At 35.5% G+C, this 25903-nt stretch overlaps 1 protein-coding gene across 2 annotated transcripts in view; it reads right to left on the minus strand.

The window, feature by feature from the left end:
• Positions 1-6130, minus strand: part of RGMB (repulsive guidance molecule BMP co-receptor b) — a 686402-nt gene extending 680272 nt beyond the window's left edge. For both annotated transcript variants that reach the window (XM_072958353.1, XM_072958360.1), the window contains exon 1: positions 5964-6130. The gene's annotated coding sequence lies outside the window, so the exon portion shown is untranslated. The remainder of the gene's footprint in view (positions 1-5963) is intronic.
• Between the last annotated feature and the right edge of the window lie 19773 nt (positions 6131-25903).

Here is a 25903-nt window from a genome sequence, read left to right on the forward strand (position 1 = left end):
TTATCTCCAACAATCACCAAATGATTTGGGTATTGCCTTTTTTCCAAAGCCAACTTATTCTGGAAAGATCCATCTACAGAAGGACTGAGGTAACTGCTAAGACATGCTATGGGATAAAGGGTCTTTCTCCAAAGGGACTAGCCTCTCCTTCATTCTCTGGGTTTGAGAACAAGGTCATGTCTGGAACCTGGGAAAACAATTAATAATTTTCCATTGCTGTGAATAATTTAACCTTCTTTTTGTTCTTGATTTTTTTCTGGTTCTTTAAGGCAAGCAGTTTCCTGGATTACTATTCAACTATCTCAGACTTAGGATCATTAGAATCTATAAACCAAATCCATAAATTTCTGTCAGTCAAGACTCTCTGGTTTCCATCCTGTCCATCCTCCCTCACATTGTAGTTCATCCTGGTTCTGACTGTTAAGTGTTATCACCTTGCCTCTGCTACTTGGTATTCCTATCATCCCATTGATACCCGAGCCCAGATTCATAGCAGTCTACTACTGGCTTCTCAGCAGTGCATGTGTCCCCATCACTGATGCATTCATATTTCTTATGGGAAGAAAGTATTATGTGGTATCTATCAAGGTGCACCGTCAGCTATATTTCTCTGGCCTAATATTATTAATCACTTATAACATTCCTATTCTCTGAGACTTTTGACCACTTGATCGCTACTTTTCTAAGGCAGTTCACCAGCACTACCTCACTTACTATAAGCCATTGTTGTTTCCACACTTCAAAGAGCAATGCCAGTCGAAGAACAAGATACGCTTTAATTCTCCTTCTTTTGAATCCTGAGTCATAGGAGGGTAACCCCATCTCAGACTTATTTATTTGCTTATTTATATTCAATTTGGATAAACTGAAAAAAAAAATAGTTTACCCATTTCTCTGAGTCCTCACCCCCTACCTCTTGGAACCACCAGTCTGTTCTCTGTATATATGAGCTTGGTTGTTTGTTTAAGATTCCACATATGAGAAAGATCACAAGGTATTTATCTGACTTACTTCATTTACTTATACATCCAAAATATATTCTGAGTTACCTGGGGTCCAGCACTATTAAAATCTATCCTCAGGTGTGTTGTCCTGGTTCTCTTCAGCATATATTAGCCAGATCTGCAGCTCTTTTAATAAATAATCTCATTCTGCAGGAGAGACAGTACCTGCCTACTCAGGTCATGACTTCTCTGGTGAGTCAATACTTCCCTAATAAGATTTGACCCTAGCTATTGGTTTGGAAGCAATGAAAGGATTCAAGGACAGTTTCAGAGGAAGAAAAGCATTGTCTTGGGAAAATTTGACCTCAGATGAAGTCTTTGCATGAAGTCTTTGTATGATATTCAGACATTAGGAAGACATTCTTTTCTATCAAGGGGAAGGGGCCATTTACATTGGCTCATAAGATTAAGGAAAATCTTGGAATTTAATATTCTCAAGTGTATCCAACCCAAATATCCTTACTCCAGGACTCAGAGCTTCACTTTCTCCCTATCAGGGTTCTGATTTTAGCATAGGAAATTTGCCAGTACTATGAATTCAAACTTCTTTAATACCCTGCTTCACTATTAGCACCTGGGTCTGATTTTTTACCACAGTATGTTCTCTGGCTACATGAAGTAAGTATCTCTTTAAATGCTGCCAGGGAGGTTATGATTAACCCTTGAGTCGATAGGTGAACTGAGCATTTCATTTTATTCTTCCAACATTTCAAAGGCAATTAAGAGCCAACAATACTTCAAGTCTTAGAATTACCATTTTCTCTAAATTATCCAAGTATTAAAGACATTGCATCAACTAAGACATCTTCTACATATACTCAATTTCAGTTCCCCATAAATGAGAGTTTTAGTAATTTTGATGTGACAGAATGCCAGGAGTGATCATCACTTCAGGGACCACCTGAAATAGTGTATTTGCTAACATGTAGCTAACATGCTAACAGTGATTCAATTCCACAATCCTATCCTGAGGGCCTGCATATTGAGACCACTTCTGGTACTACCTATTATAAACTGGCTTTCCCAAGAAGCAGGCGCTGAAACACGAATTTAATCAAAGTAGTTATTTTCAAGATGATTCCAGGAAGCACAAACAGAAGGGTAGGAAATGAGATAGGAAAGAAAAGAAAGCAGCAAATGATGCCATATGGAGCAGGTAACTGCAAAAGACTCCTGGAGCTCAAACCCAGTTTGAAACTCTGAGTAACAATGTAACACATAACTTCAGGTTAGCCCATCTCAGGCCAGTGAGCTGGGATAGTTTTCCATCATTTAACATCAGTTAGTCATTGAATAAGGGCTGTTCATGGAGGAATAAGTATTAACTACCTGGCAATACCAGCCTGCCCTGCTCACAAGTGAAGAAAGTTATCAGCTTCAGAAAAAGCCTTTGGTTAAAGAGTTGCAGGTGCTTCTGTTTGGAAGCTATCAGGTTGTTATGCAGTATAATAGTGCAAACTGAGGAAATATGAGCAGACCATCTTCTGTGTCTGCCACCTTTGGTAATTTCAAGTCACAAAACAGCCTTACTTCTGTACTTAAAATGCCCAGTACCATGTAATACTCAACTCTCCCAATATAAACCAAAATTATGGCTACTCCACCTCCCCCTAGGAAGGTAATCTTCACTGTCTTTCTTTCCCAATTCCTTTCCCCATGTTATTTTGCTACTTCTAGTTTCCAAGCCCTCCAAAGTTGGAGTATAGGAAGGAGGGGAGATAGAGGAGACTGGAAAGTTCTGACTTGTCTGGAAATGTCACAAGCTGGAATCATGTCAAATGCTCTCTGGACATGGACAACGTATAAAGCCTGCTCTTAAACGGACATTTGTACACTCTCCCACTGGGCCCTTGATACAATCTTTTCTGACTCAGAGCTTTCTTCTCTTGCAGACATAAGAAATCCTTGGCTTTGGTTCTCTGTCCTGAGGTTTGTTTACCTTTCCAGGAGACCCTATCAGGCAGGATTTATGATCACTCCCAAGCTGGTCCTCTGTCGTGCATGTGTACATCATCCATTCACAGAAAACTTTCCTGATCCCTCTACCCTGACAAACTGAAAATCAGGTGACGCATGCAGCCATCTCTCCTTGCCTCTACCACTGAGGCAGCGAACCAGCCCACTTTTACTTTCAGACATTCCCATATGGGAGTTGGACATTAGCCCCCTACATCCCTCCAACCACAAGGCATGATGTATATGCAACTCTCTTAATGGTTTTACTGATGCTTCTTACCAGGTTTAACGTAGCAGGCAGAAATCTCTGACCCCTTTCCCAGGGTGGGAGGAGAGGATTCTTCCAAAACACAAGCTCTTTCCTAAACACTTTTCTCAACTCTCTACACCCACAATGTACATAAAGGATTTTAAGAATTATATAACAAATGCTTGGCCACCTACTTTTTGCAAAACCGTCACGGTAGTCTACCTTATAATTCACTGTTGCTTCTGATATCTGCTGTCATCAGACTTCAGACAAAGTTGAGACATAAAGACTCAATTTTAGCATCTTAATATAGGTATAAAAAGTCAAGCAATTTCTAGAAATTCAAAATGTAGTTGCAGAAATAATTTTAGTATATACTCATTATAGAAAAATTAGAAAAAAACGTACAGGAAAAAAACAAGAAGAAAATACGCTCCATATCTCCAGCAACCACAACTAACAATCTATCATTTTGATTTATTCCCATCTTGTTTTTCATTTTGTGCATATGGTTCTTTTCATATTATGATAATACTCTACGTACAATTTCCCATCAGGATTTCTTTTTACTTAACTCTGGTATTTTCTATATGATTCTAACACTTCACAAATGAGATTAATAGGGATAAACTACCCCACAGAAAAGATATACCACAATTTATTCGACTCTTCTCACATTGTTAAACACTATGATTGGCTCCAAATTTTAGTACTTCTAAATATTAACACCATAAATACTTATCCCTCTAATATTTTTACCTAGATTCTAGGTTTAGAATCTATTCACAAAGGCATAATTACTGGCTTAAAAGGAAACCTTCAATATTTAAAGCCTTCTCACTGGTCTAAAACCAGGATGCTTCACTGTTGTTTTATCCTGACAGGATAACCATTGAAAAGGCTGGAAGAGGGTCAGAATAGACAGAGGCCAAGGTCCTACTGTAGTGGTCACTGCTGAGAACTTTGAAGGGATAGGAAGGAGCCCAAGGCACAAGGACCTTCACATCTGACAGGTTTGAAGTTTCATGAGATGATTTTAGCTAAAATAGTCAAAGTTTGTAGAATTAAGGACTTAAATACTATTAGAGACTCAGTTCTTTAAGACAGTGGCAAAACCTTGAAGGCTTTCAAGTCACGCAGGCAACATAAAGTAAAGCGAGCTCAGTGGATCTGCTGAGAACTGCCCCATCTAAGGTGAAAAGTCACTGCTCATACTCAGGTAGGCTTGTCATATTTAGCAAACAAAAATATATGATGCCCAGTTAAATTAGAATTTCAGAGGGGGAAGGTGTAGCTCAGTGGTAGAAAGTGTGCCTGGCATGCACAAGGTCCTGGGTTCAATCCCCAGTACTTCCACCAAAATAAATTAATAAACCAATTACCTCCCCCCAAAAAGAAAAAAATAAATAGAAGAATTTCAGGTAACCAAGAGATAAACCTCTATTTGCTTAACATAAGTATGCCCCAATTACTGTATGAGACACACTTAAGTTAAAACGTTATTTATTGTTTACTGAAATTCTAATTTAACCAGACATCCTGTATTTTTACTGTCAGCTTTATTACCCAGCTGTTGCCATTCAGAGGGTGCTCCTAGGGTTGTTAGATACTCAAATCTCTCAAGAGCTACCACATATCTGGAGTTCCTTGTGAAATCTCCTTACTTCTAAATTTTACCGACTAGTTCAAAACATTTCAAAAACATCTGGAAGCCAGATGATGGCAGCAGGCCAACACTTAGGGACCCCTAATAGTAGATTATGATCTAGAATACAGACTAAAACATATCTACCATTGGAAGAAACTGTTCTAATGCATATTAATCGTGTCTTCTCCATGTCAGGGGAAAGATGGAACAAAACCATGTGGCCACAGCACCTCAGAGGAAGTTGGAAAAGAACAGGAAAGGTTAATGTTGGAGAAAAGAGACCATGGATACCATGTGCAAGCTCTTCCTACTTGACTAGGTAGAGCCAGCTCTGTCTTAGAAAAGTCAGGGTCTGCCCTTTAAATTTAAATACATTTTATTAACCATAGTCAGGTCAACCACTTTAAGGTAACAGCAATGAAAACACAAAATCTTCCTTTACTTAAATCTCACAAGAAAGAGCTTCTGCAGAAAACAATGAAAACTTATTCAAGTTAACATTCACTCGAATAAAATAAACTGTAGTTTCATTTCAAGCCTCTATTTTTTAATTAAGCATGTTTATGTTTCTTCAGTACTAAAATTGGGACAATTTTAATTGAAAAATCTTCTTTATACGAGGTAAAAAAGATTTTCTCTGATGGCGTGCAAGTCCCAAATTCCTAATTAAAATAAAAAATGGCTTTCCAATCAGTTGTGGGAAGGACACATTTAGAGAATTACCATGAGGCACTTCAGAGGAACACCATTAAAAATGATGAATATAGGTAGCTGAACATTTTGTTGCTGCAAAATTGAATTCAGTGGATAGGTGAAAGAGCTTTTATTTACTTGGTGCCAAGCCCTGATGCATTCATATAAATTGTCTGGCATGTGCAGTATTAGGAGTCAAACAGCTTTGCTCCTGTAAAATAATTCTAGATGGAAAGTTGCCTGAATGTAATTTCCAGAGTTCTATATTCAGCATATAGAATTCAATTCTGACCTCTGCTGAAACAGGAGTAACAGGGTAGACTCTTAAGCAAAAAGAGAGTGAGGTTGTCACAGGCAAAGCCCGTTAACAATTCCTGGGAAATAAAATAGTATCTGGGTAATAAAGTCTAACCTTTTTTTTCCCGTTTCCTTCCTGCTGCATCTAGTTTCACTTGCTCACAGGGTCCCGTGTGCAGAAGCCTTGCATTTGGCACTTCAGACCAGAGTTCCTCGTGTGAAATGACGGTGCTAACACCTCAGCTCCGCCAACAGTGTGGGAAAGCACCACACAGCAGCTCAAGATGGCGGCGGCGGCGGCTGAGGCGGGCTGCGTGCAGCGGCAGTGCGCGCGCAGAGACGCTGGGCGGGGCACCTTGCCCTGGAGAGGGCCCTGCACAGCCCCGCCCGACCTGTGAGAACTCCACCCCCTCCCCATGGAGGAGACCGCGCGGTACAGCAGCCCCGCCCACGTCCTGTCGGTGAGAGCGTGGACTCTAGAGTGCTAGCTCCCATCCTTCCATTCTATGCTCAGAGAATAAAGCTTCCCTTTGTTTCTGAACCAAACTCAGTCTCATTTTATTGGCTCGAATGACACTGGGCAGAAGGACCTTGTTGGGGAGAAAGGGTCAGAAACGAGGTTCCTACCTACTCTTACCTGGGGTCTGTGCTTTCAGTTCAGAGCTGAGTTCCAGATTTCTTAGTGAGTTGTTTAATTATTAATCAATAACCAAGTATAAATATATATTTAATCAGGGACAATATTCAAAATCTTTAACCTTCCGTATGGTGAAAATACTGACCAAATTGGGTACTAGCCCTATCAGAACTGTTTTCTGTAAAAGAAAGAAAAAAGCATAGTATATCCGCACTGTGTACAATCCAGAGAGACATGCTTTAGAAGGAAGAAAAAAATCATAGGTCCAGACTCTGCCTTCCAGACCTGTATATTATATTTGATGTTTATATTACAAAGCAACCTCTCTCATTATCATTTAATTCACTGGCTTATAAGGATAAGACCCAGGGAAAAGCAAGAGGAAAATCAGAAAGTGGAGCACCACAACCATCCAGTTCTCTTCTTGTCCCTAACATCCAATAATTTGCTGAGGTTTGCAAAATTGGTGCAATTATTCTCCTCCCTATAACCATGCCCCTTTCCAATGTAATTCTGAGGCTCCTCCCATCAAAAGGAGACTATGTTACTTCTCTTTGAATTTGAGCTGGTCTTGTGATTTGCTTTGACCAACAGTGGAACTGTGACGATTCTAAGCCTTGGCCCCAAGAGACATACATGCTTCCAAACTCTTTCTTTGAAACTCATGGCCACCATGCGAACAAGTGGGCTGGCCTGATGGATAATAACAGCACCAAGTTCAGTCACCCCTGTTGCCCTAGTCAAACTGCCAGTTGACTACAGATAAGTGGAGAAGCACAGCTACGACTAATCCTGGTCAGATCAGCAGAGGCATCCAGCTGACACAGACTTGTGAGAAACAATAAATAGTTGTTGTTTTAAGTCACAAATAAGTAGGGTGGTTTGTTAGGCAGCAACAGATAATGAATATAGTTGGTCTGGCTAATTTGAGAAAAAAGAAAGCAAAAACTAGGGGTTTATTAGGAGACAAAAATATAGACATACTGATGTCTCAGGTTTTATAGGAGTGTCAGGAATGCTTCAGAAATGCAAGGACTTCTATAGTGCTGAAGCTGACAAAAGAGTTTGAATACAAAAGAACTGAGGAGGATAAAAATTGTTTTTCAGTAAGAAACGGAGAAATACATTTCCAATAGTCTCTATTTTTCTCATTGACGCTACAGATAAAAATAGAAACTACACTTTCAGAAATCTTTTTACTACAGGTCCCAATGTACCATGTGAAAACCTTCTGAAATTGAAATGGACCTAATAAACAGATATTTCTTGAGAGATATTTCTTAAAAACATGTACCCACAATGTCACTTTAAATGCCAATTTACTCTTTATTTAAATGGAAATATTTACCATATGGTCCATATGGTACTTTTTATTTAAGTGTCATTGATTTTCAACAAATGGTAACAATAATGCTGGCATTGAACATTCCTAGTTTTACATATATATGTATATATATATATATATGTATATATATATATTTCTAGATGCCAAGACAGTACAGAATTGGAGCTGGAAAGTTGTCACTGAGTGGTAAATACTACGTAAGGTTAAGGATAATGAGAAGCCTGAACTTCAGATAAGATCACAGTGACTGTTATTTCAGAAGAATTACAAATGATATGGACATTACTGATTCATAATGCCCTGAAATCCTGACAAGATGGTCAACTAGCATGGGCTGTTGGCTCACTCGTTTAAAATCAGCCTGGGAGAAACTGTGCTAGTAAGATAGAAACATGGATCTGAAGAACTGACATTAAAAGAATGCAAAGCCCTCAGGAAACCAGTACTAAAAAATGAAACAAAAGACAATCCTGAACATGTGTGTGTGTGAACGTGTATGTGTAGTGTGTGTGTGTGTGTGTGTGTGTGTGTGTGTGTGTGTGTAGGGTCTCAGGAGTGGTGAGAATAGTGGGAAAGCCTGTCGCAAATTGTCCCTACACTGGTGGAAGGAGGGGCTGGGATAAAATATTTAAGTTCTGTTTTTCTTATCCCCCAGAGTCCCTTGACACAACTGTAGCCTGTGCCACTCCAGATATCAACAGTAGTTGTGGAGTCAGGAGAGAAACATCAGGCAGCCTGAAAGCCCACGGAGTGGGAGCTACTGAAAACAGGTGCACGCTCCTCTGCCAGTCACTCCACCCCTGCTCCTCCCAGTGGAGAGCCAGTGGGTTAAAACCCGTGTTTATTTCTTCCTGACAATCCCTGACCAACTGAGTTGCCTGAGGTCAAGGCAGCAAATATTAGTAGTTCTAAGGAGTTCTGTGGTATGTGGGGCAATTGGACTCATGTAACCAATTACTTACTATGCATTTTCCTTTGAGTACCTTATTAGGCACTTCAGTCTTCATACGTCCAAAATAGAGCTTTTCTTCTCCTTAAAATCTTTTTTTTAAATCAATGAATGGAACTATCACTCATATAGTCATCCAAGCCAGAAACTTGAGAATCATCCCAGACTTTTGCAATACCATTTGTTACTCAATCGTGTCACATTTTCCTGCTATATCTATCTTCTCCATTCCCACTGCTAGTGCCTTAGATACACAATTTTAATTTATATAGTGCCATATATAATTCTGCTACCAGGCTATTGTCCCTGACTCCATTATTATCAGAGTGAGTTTCCTAAAACAAAAATCTGACCACACAGCGGGTTAAAAACCTTAAAATTCCTTCTCTCAATCTCATTTCCAGATTTTACTCCCAGTCATAAACCATTCCACACAGGTAAGATACATAATAATTTTAAAGACATTCAGAGAGGAAAAAAATTGTTTATGCCAGTATTTAACACCCATGTTCTAAAGATTATTTTTCTGTATTAAAATTATGTTCTTTTTAATATAATTTTAAGATCTCATTATTTCAGTTTATAACAGTAATGATAATGATTTCAATGAATGTTTCTGAATTACCTGATATGTGATTTAATTATTTGTTAATTTTTCTAACTTATTGTCTAGATAACTACCGTCTCCCCATTTCAAAACCTGTCACATTCCAATAAAAGCACTAAGGAAATCATTAAGGGAAAAGATCACGCCTCAATTTCATCAGTTCTTTTCTTCTCAATGTCAGGGGTGACTACTCAGCCATCAAAATATTCCGAAATCATCTAAATAGGAAGACAAGCTTTCTCCTTTGAAGGAGGTAGGATACAGCAGGACTTCCTTTCATGTTGCCACCTATCATTTCAGTTTTCCTAAGACAATTAATGTGTTGGCACAGTGTATATGTATAATAAATACACAGAATAATATCAATGGCCACTACAAGTAGGAAGGGAAATGTAAAGTTCTTATTAACTTTGACTCTTCCCAGAGTTCCAAAGTGAAAGGTTTTAGGGAATTAGAAGTACCCTTATTGGGATTCCCTGGATTTTAATCTCTCTCCTTTACCCTGAGAGCTGAAGACATTTTTATCCCTGAGCCTTTCTCAAGTAGTTCTTATACTGCACACATCTTGTGTTAAGAAACTCCACCTTAAAACACAAATAGGCTCTTGCTCCCTGTATTCATTCTACTCTTACTCCATATGTAAGCCCAAGTCTAGGACATTCTGTCTGGAGAAGCAACCTGGGACTTTGAAGGCCATCCAGTGATAGAAGTCCCTTAGAAGAGTAGCAGGTAGAGGGGCTCACACATTCCAATTCTATGGTTCAGTCCGAAATTGGCTCCTCCAGCTTTTTTACTTTTGATGTCTCTTCTAAGACAAGATGAAAGCTCATCTAGTTCTTTGGCTATCGAACCTGTTAGATTAAACAGAAGACCTTTCCCTAGGGCAGGCACTAATTTGGGGGCTAGCACTATTAAGGCACATCTCCCTTCCTTTGGCATAAGTGAGCCCCTCCTGCACACAAGCACATTTGGCTTCTTTTCTAGTCCTCCTTGAGTTCAAGCAATGTACTTTAAAAAAGGAAATATATTACTTATGGTGGATTCTCTTCTTGGAAGTGCTGAAGATTGATTATTCTAAGAAGGATTCAAATTAAACACTTCTATTGTTCTCAATCTTTATCTTGTGAAATTTGGGGATGGCAAAAAAGAAGAAAATAACAGCCAAATCTTCCCAAAACATTTATTTGTACCTCTCTTTATCCATGTCTAGGCTGATGTGCCTGCTTCATAAGCTCTGATTTTCCTTTAATCAGTAATTCCACTATGTCATTGTCTAACTTTGTGTCTGAAATATACTCCCTAAATATTATAATGACTACATGAATAAATTATTGAATAAAGAAATAATGGTGCATGTACTTGGATGCTGCAGAAAAAAGACTCGACTCCTTAATCATGGTATATTTTACCTGCTATAATTTTGTTTTCTGCCCAGAGAAATGTGTTGCTTGCCATTTTATGAAACAGAGAATATCAGAAAGTGGCATTTTGAATATTACCACAAGACAAAATCTTGGCATTAGTGCCCCAAAACAAGGCCATAGCTATGAAAACTCAAAAGGATTTGTATTAAAACAATAGTTAAAGGGCATTTACACCAGAGGGTTTATCCAGCAGCTCCTCCAGCTCTGTATAAAACAGCCACAGAGTACTGCAGGTGCATCCTGAGAGAGAAGTCAACCAACTGTTTATCCCTCATCTCTAGCTTCCTCACTGCATTCTCAGCTCCTAAAGCTACAATGACTGAAATCCTCATATTCCAGAGTGTGGCAATTAAATCTTACTTAACAAAAATTCTGATATATCTCTATTTTGCCACATAAGACTATTTTCCTTGTATCCATCTTCACTCCTCTGTAAGTATATAAGCACCTATTGTTTGCTAGCATTTCCTGGCCATGTTAAGGATTCCAAATAGATTATGAGCTAGGTGGCAAGTAGGAGAAGTGCACAAAAATGATTTGGAAAAAATACAAGAAAACATTGTTAAGCACTCAAAAAAAAAAAAAGCTATATACTCTTTAGTTTAAAGAAACAGGGAGAGAACCGGCAGGGGTAGGAGAACTAGCGTCTTCAAGTAGCACCGTGAAACGTGGATAGAAAAAGAAGCAGGGAGCACAGCAGTGTAGCCAGTGAAAATGTAGTCTCTAATGTCCTCAATTCCATCTCCCAAACCACAGATTGTACCTCCAGTTCTACTTCTGATAATACATAAAAAATACGTTGATTCTTACAAAGCATATGAAAATATCTTTGAGTTAACCAAGAAATGCATCTAAAAGAATAAATTAAAATCATAGTAGAATATTGTTTCTTCAGCATTATTGAGATTTTTTTGTTTTGCTTTGTTTTGGCACAGTGAAAAGCAGGATAAACTTTGGGTGAACAAAGAAAGACATTCACTTTACTATTATAAATTCAGATCATATGCTGACTTTAGGTTGAATCTAATATTGTTTGTGCATCTGTCATAATGATATCTGGAAATTGGTACTCATGGTCAAGTAAACTGACCAAGGAATCCAGGGAGCTGTGTATGTCATCATCCAATATTGCTGAGGTCAGAGGAATGATGAGAACCAGGAAATTATAAAGTTTATAAAACAAAAGGGAAAACAGCTATAAAAGATGAGATCCAAACAGACAAATTTGTCTAAAGAGGAAAACAGATGTTGCATAAATTTATTTCCTGTTTCTTCCTGTCAATGATGTAACTCTCTGAACTCAGACATTAAGCCCAGATGGTTCATGCAAAATGAGATCTGTGGCCAGAGACTTCATCTCAACCAATTTTGGTAAAAATCTATTAGTTTTTATTATTTTATTTCAGTCCTTATTTGCATGACTTTTAATTCTTGAATTTCAAAAAAAAATGTTAAAAGTTTTACTTCTAAAATTCCTATCTGGCCAGATTCAGGCAAGGAATTATTTTTCAAAATTATCAAAATCAAATCCAAGCAGTCAGAACTATTCTTGGCAGCATTCACAAGGAAATGAACTGTATGATTAGGATTATAAATACAATCATATTACGGAATCTAATATTATAGAGGAATAAAACTAAGGTGAAATACATTTATCAGACAAAAAAGTATTGAAACAAAAAATAATGACAGTCATTCAATTCAAAAAATTTGAAATAAAAAACCAAATAAACAAAATAGAGACACAGATAAAAGTAGACAAAAATTGCAGAAAATTAACAAAACAAAAAATGAGATTTTGAAAATATTAATAAGTCAGATGTCTGACAAAACCAAACAAGTGAAAAAATGAAGAACTGAATAAAAAATCAGAGATAGGAATGGATACATTCCTATAGATACAACAGAGATGTAAAATGTAGTAAAATAAAATTTTGAATAGCTATTTACTTATAAATTAGAAATTTTGGATTAAATTGATTTGTTTCAGCAAAATACAACAATGCAAAATTGGCTCAATAAGAAATATAATTTAAACATATTGAAATACTAATCTAAGAATTTCTCGTAACAACCTAGTTCTTGAGTAGTGAGCCCTATACCCACACTACCACTCAGCTAGTAATTAATTTGATGGATATAATGTTAACCCATTTTTGTGGTGAAAAAGATGAACTCCACCTCAGAACAATGTTTTTATATGCATAAAGTAAATACAAGCAGTCCATGGTTTGCACAATACATACTATGTGGCAATACAGAGTCTTTGTCAGTTGCCACAAAAGTATGCAAAGCAAGGACTGTCTGTATACAAAACTGCAAAGAAAGCAATTACATTAAAACACAACTATTAATATTAAGTACTAAATAAAAAGTAAGTGCATATCCTGCTTCTTCGTTAGTGCAGTGAATCAGTAAAAAAGTTCTAAACATGATTCTGGTATCTACCATAATTTGAAAAGGCTGATGAGCTTCAATATTTTTTTGAGATACCTATAACAACTGAAAAGTTATATAAAACTATACCTAAATACTGTTGTTGGAGAAGTAACAGATGATAAAGTGCTAAAATTCAGTTTCAGGTTAGTGAATATAAACATGTACTTTCTTCTCCATCCAAAATTTAGATACCTTAAAGTCTATCCATGTAACCCTTGGTTCACAGACCTTAGGTTAAGAACCACAAAAGGCAAATTATTTAACCTTTTGCACTTCACTTTCCTCATCTATAAAAAGGGAATAATAGTAGTATCTATTGTATATTGTTGGATGAAGCAAATTAATAAATACAAATATAAATCAATTAGAAGAATAGGTTTAAATATTTAAATATTTAATGCTGTTGTTATTTATGTTATCAATCTTTTAGTGGTCAGTTAATTTCTATCTAATAAAAGTTGTGCCAGTATAGAGAAAAGGTTAAAAATGCTAATCTGATTTAATAAAACTAGTGATATTATCCATAATCAGATAAGGTCAAAATACAAAAGCAATCAGAGGTTTATTTCACTTATGAACATAGAAGGAAAAATTCTAAAATAAATATACTTACAAATAATAAATCATGCTTTAGTTTATCAACATCAAAAAGTTACCAATAATATTTACCACATTAATAGATTCAAAGATAAAAATCATAAAATTATCTCAATAAACACACAAAAGAAGCAACTGTCAAAGTTCAACACCTATTTAGGACAAAAGCTCTTAGTAAACTAGGAATGGAAAGGAATTTCCTTAATTTGGAAAAGACTATAATTTAGCGAACTATAGTAGAAATGACATTTAACGGGAAAAAATGTATATGAAAGCTCTTTAAGATCAAGAATTAGCAAGGGTATCTATTATCACCAGTATTGTTTATCAGAGAATGGCCAACAGAATAATTATAATAAAATTAATAAAAGGTATGAGGACTATTAAGGGAGAGTTATCTATATAGAGAAATCAGCAAAATAAATAGAAAAACCATTAATGTAAATAAGAAATTTAAATATAATTGCTGAAATCAAGATAAATGTTACTGTTCTAAAGATGTGAAGGCAGAGCAGTGGAGAGATTTTGTGCTGTTGGATAGGAATACTTAATACCATAAGAACAGAATTCTCACCTAGTTAATAAACTTACTCCAATCATAATTCTAATTGGCTTTTTGAAAGAATGCAATAGACATATTCTAAAATTTCTGTAAAAAAAAAACCTGTGAATATCTAAGTATACATCATGGGAAAAATGCATAGCAAAAATGGCCAAAATTTAAACAAACTTTGAAACAATAGCATAAAAACAACATGCTACATATATAAGTGTATGAACAGATCAGGAAATCACTGGAACCAAATGTAAAGCTTTGAACAGACTTATGTATGTAGAGATATTTAATACTGGAAAAAGAGAGACTTTGGCTACATCTGTATACTTCATTTTAAGCAGAAAGAAAAAACAAAGGCTCGTGAAAAAGATGACAAAATGACAATTACATCTGGGAAGATGGCGGCAGCAATGACAGAAAGCTTTTCAATCTTTCTGAATCCCTACATAAAAACAGATAGAACAACTAGATAACAAAACTAAAAACCAACGGAAACCATTTACAACAAATTATGTGACACGGTACCTCCACAAAGTCCCAAATACAAGAGGGTAGAGACAAATCCTCAACAGCCCAATGATCTCTATGATATTATAATCACAGGCAAGGTCGAGTGACAGTATCTAGTGGCATACTGGAGTGATAAGACTATAAAAGGGAAATCACAAAGATGTGATTACTCTAAATGTCAGGAGAGCGATTATTTATGGTGGAGGAGAGAGCACTGTGACTGAAATGAAGCCTCTGAAAGGGTTTCTGAGGTAGCAAGCAAAGTTCTATTTCTTGGCCTGGATGGTGCTTGACTTACAATAACTGAAAAATTAACAATTATTGTTGTTGTACATAGATAGTTGGAATGTACATACTTGTCATACTATTATTTGTACTTTTCTGGTGCATTAAAAATCCTCTAAAAAATACCACAAAATGTGGTAGTAAATCAAGAAGCTGCCATATAAGTTTTCCTCAAAGCCCAAAGCTGTAAGCCAGAAAACCCACACAGCATCTATTTCCCTAAACCTGGCTTCAAGAATGGGCTCTGAGCTTCTCTGATAGCTCATAAATAATAAAATAATACATATAGAGTAGTATATTTAGAAATAATGCTCACTTAAAATTCTAGAACTTCCCAATAAATTTTTAACTAAAATATTACAAATCTGCTATCATTCATAGATAACTGACACATGATAGGTGATATCATACAGATTATGTGATTAACTGTTTTTATAGTAAAAGTGACAGATTTTATGATACCTATATCCAGATCTTCCAGTCATGTTCCAATAATGATAATAAATGTGTTCATTATGTTTTAGAGTTTTAAAATTAATTTTAAATTAATTTTACATATATTTTTACATTAGATCTTTCCAACGTCTCTAAGAATTAATACAGGTGCATTTAATACTATTTTTTCATTCTTGAACCTGAGATGGTTAATTAACTTGCCCAAGATTACACAGTAAGTGGAAGAAATAAAATTCAAACTTGTGTTCTCTCTCTCTGTCTAGTGGTTTTGTTATTCATCTGAAAGCAATGATTTTCTCAACTTGGAGCTTAATCAAGCATATTGGCAATTAAACCCTGGGGTTTAACTTCATTAACTCACTATTCTGTGTTAATTAAACTGAGACAAACATGATCAAAATTGACTTCTACCTGCAAAACACAAAGGATACTCAGAAATCTTTTCTTATGCTTTCAAATTCATTGAAGATCAATAGGCAACCAAAGTGAATTAAAGTAATAAAAGGAGTGGGAATCTTATTTTGTTTGTCATCTACCAACAACTCTCACGAAGTCTGAAGTAATTTCAAAGAAGCAGATTTCCTTATAAACCTTAGGGTTCCAGATTAGTTGCAGTTAGGATATTCACAAGAACACTAACTTAGATAATGAAAATTCTATTTAACTAGGAATAGAATGTTTAAGAGTTCCAAATCCCAGTACTTTGCCATGCAACCTCTGGGTGCTTCATATTGACATGCTGATTCCAAACGTGTAAGGGAGCTTGCTACAACATTAGTCCAGCCATCGGGTTGAGTTTTTATTCCATGTCAGGAATGAAAATAAATATCATAAATGAGAACATTGGCATGAATCATGGCACTTCCGTTATTCAAGACCTCATAATTTTAACTACTCTCTTTATATATATATATATATATATATACACACACACACACTACACACACTATTTCTTCAGTGGCTATGAAGCCTATTATTGCATTATTTTTACAATTTACAAAAGAAACATCCTTGCATACCTCTGGGGAAAAAATAAATTCAACAAATATTTAGTGATTTGCTAATAGTGCCAGACACTGAAATAGGTACCATTGAAATAGGTACTATATATACGAAATAAGTATGAGATGAGGCTGTTTGCCCTCAAGTAGGTAATAATCTAGGAGGAAAAAATATATAGGAAACCAACCAATTGTAATATAATGTAAATCCATTTTTACTTCTGCTCTCTAAAATATAACCTTTCCTCTGCATCTTCATGAGACTCACAGACCTGCAATGACTCAGGCTTTCTGAGGACATAGATGAGGGAGTGACTGATTCTATACTGGGGGTGAGGAAGTCAGAGAAGGTGTTTTGGAAACTTAAACTTTCAGCTGACTCCTGAATTTCATGTTAGTTCCCATAAACAATTTAAAACCTGTATGACCTCCTGGCAACTGAAAATATTTGCTGTTTTTAAAAATAAATGATTAAGGTTCTTAAAAGTAATAAAAAATTAAGTCAGAGTAAATTAGGCAAATCTAATTAATTAATTAATTAAAATGAATTAATTTGAAAAGATGTGATATCAAACCTAAGGAAATTGTAAGGAAGGATCTTAGAAAACATAGGAACCAAAAAGGACTGGAGAGCTTCTAACTACCTAGACGAGGAAATTTAGATACAGAAGGAACAACTAAAAAGTAAATTGAATTTTGTTTTTTACTCTATAGGAAATAGTCTGTGTTAAATAAGGATTAGTATCATAAACTAGAATTTGTCAAACTTTAACGATAGAAAATATGTTGAATTTGACAGAAATTATTTCCTTGTAGGAATAAGTAATATCAAAATGTAGTACCTGGCTTTTGAGAAAATTTAAATTCAATTTCTTATCACCTGTTATAAGATTTCTATGTGATTACATAGCCCAAGGTAAAAGACAAGACGATGGATCTTGTAGAATATTATTATGCTAACGGAATCCAATGAACCACAGTGCTCAGTACACACATCTTTGTGTGTTCCTCTCCCACATGGACTTGATCAAGTGACTTTCTTAGGCCAATGGGAAAACCATGTATACATTGGGGCTTGCCCTCATGAAATATTGCTGTCACCAAGGTAAGGAAGCCCATTCCAGACTTCCAGAGAATTAAAGACCACATAGAGGTGGAAGCAGCCATTACAAATGTCCTAGCCAAGCTGAGCTCCCTATAGACTCTCTGGCTGAGTGAATCTCCATGAATGAGACCAAGATAATGCTACAAAAGAATGACTGAGCAACCCATGGAAATTTAAGAAATAATAATAATAATTTTTCATTGCTTTAAGTTACCAATAGACAATTGATTTGAAAATTTGTACCAAAATTGGATGACTGCTATAACACAAGCCTAAAAATCATGGCACTGGCTTTGGAACTAGGCAATGGGTGAATGCTGGAGCAGTGTGGAGGAACCTGCTATGAGACGCTAGAAGATGTGTTATAGCATTGAAGCAATGGAAAAACTATTTTCTGCAATATTTTGGAAGATGGAGCATATGCCTAATGATTCAATAATGAACTTGTAAGTCTGGACAGCAATTCTAGATAGAATACTAAAAGTGTCAGTCTTTTTCCTTTAGCTGTGTATTATAAAGTAAGGGAAGAAAAAGAGGAGATAAAAAAGAAATTGACTTTGCATGGTGAATTTAGAGAATATATTTATTTTTGAAGCCAAAGTTTCTCCTTTGGAAAAAAATAATATTATTTCACATATTCTGTCCCTCTAGCCGGCAAAAGATTCTCAAATAAATATATGCCTTTACAGTAATTATCCAAACAGTGGTGTGATGGTAAGACCCTCTGTTAAGACCTCAAAAAGAATTAAAGAGGTGCCTAGTAGACAGTCTCCTCTAGACAGAAATGCTTTTAAGAATCCTTTAAAGCATTGCTTCACAGCAGCTACATATGGAGTCTAAAGTAAATAAATAGGTCTGCCTTTAAAATAATTGTAGATGTGGCTTCAAGGTCATCAAATGAACTTCAGTCTGACTTAGAGAAAGATCACAAAGTTTATAAGGAAATTTATCAGTTTGGACTGAAAGAGACAGAGACAGCTTAAAAGGAAAAGAAGCTTCTGGCTCCCCAGTTTACTAAAGGCAGTAGGCTGAGAAAACTACTCAGTGGCAAATTCAGGTCATTTCTAATAAAAAAGAAGAAAGACGTCTCACAGACCAGAACCAAGTTTTCAGAGACAAGAGCCAAGCACAACAGAGAACAATGTTTATGAGATTGACTCCCTGGGAGAAACTGGGCCCTAATCAAGGAATATTCCTTGTCCCCAGTGTGGAGAACCCTGATAACTAAGTGTCTACCTGGCTTTTAGAGTTATCATGGTCCAGTGATTTCTATATTCTGTTCTTTTTCTTTTGAATTGCTGTGCCTACTGCTGCTACTTTTTCCTGATTCACTGTTTTATGTTAAGTATGTGAGGGGCAAATAACTTGTTTTTTTAGGTCATGAATATTTGGATCAAGAGGAGCTCCACCCAAACTGCCTCATCCATATCCAGACCTGATCCTGTTTATGAGATCATGGGCTTCTTAACTGATGCTATGACTGGATGAAGCCTGTTTAGGAGGTGATGAGTGTATTTTGTGTTTGGGAAAGATATGAATCATCGAAGCCAGGGGTTGGAATGTGGCAGACTGGTACCAAAATGGAGCCCAATGAATCATACCTTCCTATAAAGATACTCTTATGAAATCCCCTCCCTCATGGAATTTGCTTTTACCAGTGGGACATCAGCAAATGTAATTCAGGCAGCGGCTTGATAAGCATCTGCAGTTGAGTCTTGAGCTCCTCAAACATTGCTGCCACTATGTGAGGACATCCAGTTTAGTTTTCTGGAGTATGAAAAACCACATGGAGAGAGACATGAAGCTGTTTTAGACGTCTTAGCTGGGACAAGTCCCCAGCCAATATTCTAGCTGGGTGCAGCTGCATGAATGAGCTCAGTTGAAGGCAACAAAAGAACTACCCAGCCACAAGTTAGAAACAAGTGTTAATTTTTCTATATCCCTTATCATTCCAAACTAATGCTGAGAAATAATAAACATGCAATTAGTACTGGCTGATTGACTGACCCTTCCATAGCAATTGTTTTTTCTTCCAAGGATATTTAGTTTTTAGCAGTTGATAAATCCATAAATATATAGCATATTTAAAGAATAGGAATTTTGTTAGTTATCCTTAGCTTTCTAGTACTAACAAAAAAGACATTTAATTTTGACTATTGATTTCACTTCCAATTTTTAAAACATGCTGTGATGTAGAAATAAGGGAAATTTGTTAAGAACTTTTACCATTTAAACCAAGTCTAAAAATCACTGAACCATGTATATCTACGTTGAAAGTTAGCTTAGAAGTCTGGATTTGTTCTGAATAGTCTTTGCCTGAGCTAGTGGGCAAGAAGAGGATGAAAGAAGTCCCAGGTTAAAATGCCATAGAATCCTACTATTATTACCAAGTTTCAGTAGCTTTTCTTGAACAAATAAAATAAATTTATCATATCCCTTACTTAATTTCGGACAGTTTCGTCTAGTTTTATCATTGCTTTTTATGGACAGGATATGCTGAATTTCTCACTCAGCCATTCTGGAAATCTTTCTCCCCATTTCTTCTAAGAGTTCTTATTTACTTTTTTTTTTTTTACTAAATTTTAGGTTATCTATCATTATTCATTTATATAGCTCTATCTGTAATACAATGTACCTTATTATTTAGCACTACTTATTTTCCTCTTCACCTCCATGTATTTTTAGGACACTTCTGTTTCATTTGCTTTGTTTTGTTTATATAATTCTTTCTCAAATATTTACCTCAGATAGTATGCATGAATGTTATGTTCCATATGCATAGTCTTAGCAACAAGAAGAAGTATCTTACATATGGGCACATTATTCACCAGGGAACTGTAACTTCTGTTAGTGATCTGGAATAGATGTTGAGTCCATGCAAATGAGCAAATGAGCTCACTTACAGAATCATGAGCAAGAAAAATACTGCATCAAAGCTGAAAAGAAACCAGAAAAAAATTGCTTACTGACCCAGAGATATTTTAGGAAGTGGATTAAATGATGTGTAAAGACAGAATTCCTTTCAATAAATCAAGATCTCAAATCTACCAGCTTACGAGATCAAGTATAAACTCATGCTATGTGCATTATAAAAAGCCTGGATTAAGAAGTTGACATAAAAATTGGGCTAGAATTGGTGAAAAAGAATATGAAAATGAATATATGTATGTTCATGTATGACTGAAGCATAGTGCTGTACACCAGAAACTGACACACTATAAGCTGATTATACTTCAATAAAAATAAATATATTAAAACAATTGGGCTAGAATGGGTAAAAATGCTGATGCTCAATTAGAAGTATATCCAGTATTAACTCAAGGGGCAGGTGTTATTTTATCCTCAGCACTCAAAGATTCTTAAAGGAAGAAAATATCCAGGGAAGATAAGCTTATTAATAATTATGAAACATATGAGCATGTGTAATGGCAACAATACAGCCCTCAGATTTTATAAAATGAAAAACTTTCATCCAAAGAACTGGAGCAAATATAAGAACCTAAAAGGATATTGAAAATAAGCATATATAACATTTAAAAAGATATATAAAGTAATCAAGTCCACAAAACAATGACAGAAAATTATGGACCAAGAAGAGCCAGATTTGAAAAGTATCCCAAAAGGCTTGTTATAAAATATAGTAATTAAAATAAAAATTACTCTATATGGATCAACTATAGATGATGAGATATTGCTTACAGGATATCAATTAATTGAAAAAAATATTTCAGGAAATCACCCAGACATAGATAGACAAAATGAAAGAAATATGGAAAAACACCATGAAAAATACACAACTCCACCCCAGACTTCTCTCTCAAATTCCAAACTTGTATATTCAACAGCCTATTCAACACTTACACTTGGATATGTAATGAATATTCCAAACCCAGTAAGTCTAAAGTTGAACTCCTGATTCTTCTATCTAAAACTGTTCTATTCACTACCTTTCCCATGTCATTTGATGTTAAGTCCATCCTTTCAGTTACTTGAGCCAATTACCTTGGTGTAAGCTTCACTTCTAATTATTTTCATATCTTAATTCTAATGTATCATCAACTTGTTGACTCTAGTTTCAAAAAAAATTCAGTATCTGACCACTTCTTACCATCTCATATCTTACTAATACTTTGCAGTCTGAGCCACCATCACCTCTCACCTGAGATGAAGGATTACTGATAAAGTCTCCTGTCTGGTCTTCCTAAAGCACCACTGCTTCACTATGAGAAAAAACACAATTAACTTATTCTGAGTACAGAAATTTGAGGCAAACTAACTTAGTTTTAGAATGCATACAGGGCAGTGGGGAGGGGGTTGTGGAGGACTAAGAGCCTGGTAACCCATAAGAGTTACAAACTCAAATTCCAGTAGGAGCCAGACTAGAAACCGAAATGTGCATACTGAGCAGGGTTTAACACACAAGAAGTGGCAAGGCCTGTGGCAAACAAGAAAGTACATGACCAGTAAAGAAAACCAAATACATAACCCTTGAGCCATACTTCTTCATGGCATATGATTCCTCACTTACTTCCATTAAAAAATAGTATGTCAATTAACCTATTATTGTTGAGTTTCTGTTGTGGTTTTATTATTGCCTAAGATAATGTGGTTTTTTGAGAGGGGGTGCATTTAGATAAAATTTAATACATGGTTGCCCAAAGAGTTAACACTCTTGCTTCTGTGCCTAAATTTCTAACTGAAAGAGTCACTTGGGTACTCTTAGAGTCTACTCCTTCATTCTAAAAATAAATCCAATGCTTGATCATGAATCAGGCATTTGAGAATCCAAGTCCTCGTAGGCTTCAACTGTGATTCCGCTAGTGTGCAGCCCAGATCCTTGTAGCAAGAGATTTTTTGAAGTGACACGTATATCTCTTGCCATATGGTTTGCACATGCATTTTATGCATGCATGACTAATTCAAGGGCATGAGAAAACATATGCAAACGCACAGAAATTTGGACATTTCTTTGGAATGTTGACCTTTAAATGTTTAACACCTGTAGTATACAGGATATGATAACATCTCACAAAACTACAAATCTTCATCGTAAATATAGGTGGAAATGGTTATCTTGTAAAAAAAGGAAAGAAATCTCATTCTTTCTACACAAGAGGTAATCTCAACTAGTTGAATTTGGAATATAAATATTTGTCCATTCCAATTTTTTTTCCAAAGTAGACAAGACAGTTGACTTAAATCATCATCAGAAAGAAAATGTCCATCATCTTACAATTTTCACAAACTATAAAAAACAACATATAATATTTCAAGGTAGAATCTTGCACAACAAAAATAAAATAAATTCTATCAGTTGTGAGCTTTTTGCACTAATGTTATGATAATCTAAAAGTATACATTTTCTGAATACCACCAAAAGAAGACATTTAGCTGTGGAAATAAAAAGTCTGTGACACTACAGCTACAATTTAAACAATTCTAATTTTAATTAAGATTAGCTGAGCCACCTAAAACAAATAATTTTAATTTTCTGAGCCTCTGTTTATTCATCTGTAAAATGATCTCAATACCTATCTCACAGGTTGTTATAAATAGCAATTGAGATAACATAAATCAGTAGACTTTGTAAAGTGTGAGGCATTTTCTGTCGACTAGCTTAAAGTGTATCTAGGGACTGAATCTTGATTTTGCCACTTGCTTTATGACCTTGAATAGATTATTCAGTAATTTTAGATGTGGTAGTAGCCAGATGTTTCTATAGCATATTAATCTCCCCCCAATGTTTTATATTCTGTGCATTAATGATTTGTTAGAGGTAGCTAGGGAGTATGATGTACAATAGTACCTAGTTGAACTGACAAATTTTTATGGATAATCAGATGATCCACATGCCAATAATAATAACTAAATATGTTTCATGTTTTCTGATTGTACAAAGCATTTACAAGTATATACATCATATGATTCTCACAACATTCTTACTATAAAGTACATAATAATGTTAGATCTATTTAATATATAATAAAACTAGTGTTCAGGCAGTTTAAATAGCAAGCAGAAGTCACAGAGTAAGTTGAATAACTAGGATTATAAGAAGATATTTTTCCCCTTCACTTTTGATTTCATAACTCTTAACTATTAATATATATCGACAATTGTCATGGCAAAAAAGGATACATTCTCTCTTATACTGTGGCCATAATAAATATTCACTTTGGCAATACGTAAAATGTACGTGTGTGTGTGTGTGTGTGTGTAGTACTTAATCTTAGAATCCACTCTTTTGCTAGTGAAACTACTAGAAAAAAGGTATATAAAATAAAATATCTCAGTATCAATATTATGAGATACGTATGGTGGGCCTCATAATATGGATACACACCAGAGAATTGGGGAATGGATCCAGTACTCATAAGGGAAGAAATTTAAAGTCAGAAGGCCATGTTGAGGGATGGTAAGTACTTGACATGTGAGCCACTAATCAATCTGCTCTCTAGAGTCCTTGGCAGGCATCATGAGTACATCACAGTGCTCTTACCTTAAATCCAAATATGACCCTGGAATTATTCTTAACATAGTTCTCTAACAGCTATTAACAATTGGTTGATGAAAACTTATTTGTCATTCATAACCTAGACCAGTAATTCTCAGTTATAGTTGTGTGTTAGAGTCACTTGGAGAATTTCATTAAAATATCAATACTTGGTTCTTCAAGGGATTCCAATCCATTTTGGTCTATATGTATATAATTCAAAATCCAGGCATGTATATAATTTTTTTAAGTTCCTAGGTATTCTAATATACAATCAGGTTGAGAAATTCTGGCTAAGATTGTGGGAAAATATGGTTATTAGCATGTTCAAAGGACAACAAAGATAGAAAATAATACTATTAAAAATAATTTACTATGAAACTCAGACCACACATATTTTAAAATTTGAATATAAAGTTCCTATGTTTCTAATTTCAATAAAAGGGTTGAACTGCAGTTAAAATATTTAATGTGCTAATGGAGGATATGAAGAAACAAAGGCAACTCTTCCTTTTCAGCATTTAGTAATCTTCCTAAAGCAATGGCATTAAGGAAAGGACAGAACAAAAGTGGGATGAGGTCTGCACACCCGAGAGACACAGAGAGGCCAATTTCTACTTCTTTTTCAACAAGTTTCAGAGAAATCTTTTAACCAGAAACATCCTTTTCACTTCAGCTAATACCCATTTCATATAAGTGATGATGATTTTTCTAAAAAAAACCCTAGTTTCATGTTCTTTAAAATTATTTTTTAGTATTCACAATCATTTTAATAAACGTAAAATGCAACAAAGTTTTAAACTAACTTCTTAGTTAACATTTTTTCCTTGAATTATATATTCACCAAGTGTGAGCTGAGACTAGCAACACTTAACATTCCATTCTTATTCCTAATCTACTAAAAAAAAATCATTAGACTTGACATTTATGCCAATGACAAATTACAAGAGTATCTTCAGGACACTCAATGGTCTTTTGCTGACACTGTAGTCAAGTTGCCAGTTTCCATTGACATTCTCCAACAATTTGGCAGCTAAAGACTTTGAATTACAAATCAGCAGGTTTCATCTCAAACATCTGTGGACATTTAAGTTCACCGGAAAATTGGCAAAATTATCCTAAGGGATAAAAGACACTTGAGAGTGCTATCAGTCATCCATCATCTCTCACAATCATTCCAGCAGAGCAACAGATTTAGAAAATTGGTTTTAGGCTCCCTCTCTTGTCTCCTCATTCTTGCCAAACCTGTCTTTCCTCTTTTACTCTCAAGTGCTGCACAAGGTGTTTTCATGGTGGAAATTGTTCACATGAGCATTCATCATGGCTGATTGATGGTCAATGCAAAGCATGAAAAATGCCTCCAAGTGACCCCTCATCAGACAAGTCACACAGCTGCCCTATTCCAAGCTGAGAATGTGACAGTGTGACAGTAAGACAAGTCATAATGTGTAAATAGAAAGAAAATGGAAAAGGCATAAGAGAAATTATACCAAGTGAAGATGAATTGTCCAGCCATAAATTATTTAATTTTACTTGCTTGCCTAACTTTACATTGACATTTAGTTCAACATTTGACCACTATGTAGCATTTATGCCAATTCCTCCTCAATGAAGTAAATTTAAAAATCATCCTGTGGAAATGATCACTAAT

This window comes from Vicugna pacos, chromosome 3, assembly GCF_048564905.1.
Source record: "Vicugna pacos chromosome 3, VicPac4, whole genome shotgun sequence".
In the NCBI taxonomy this organism is placed as follows: Eukaryota; Metazoa; Chordata; class Mammalia; order Artiodactyla; family Camelidae; genus Vicugna; species Vicugna pacos.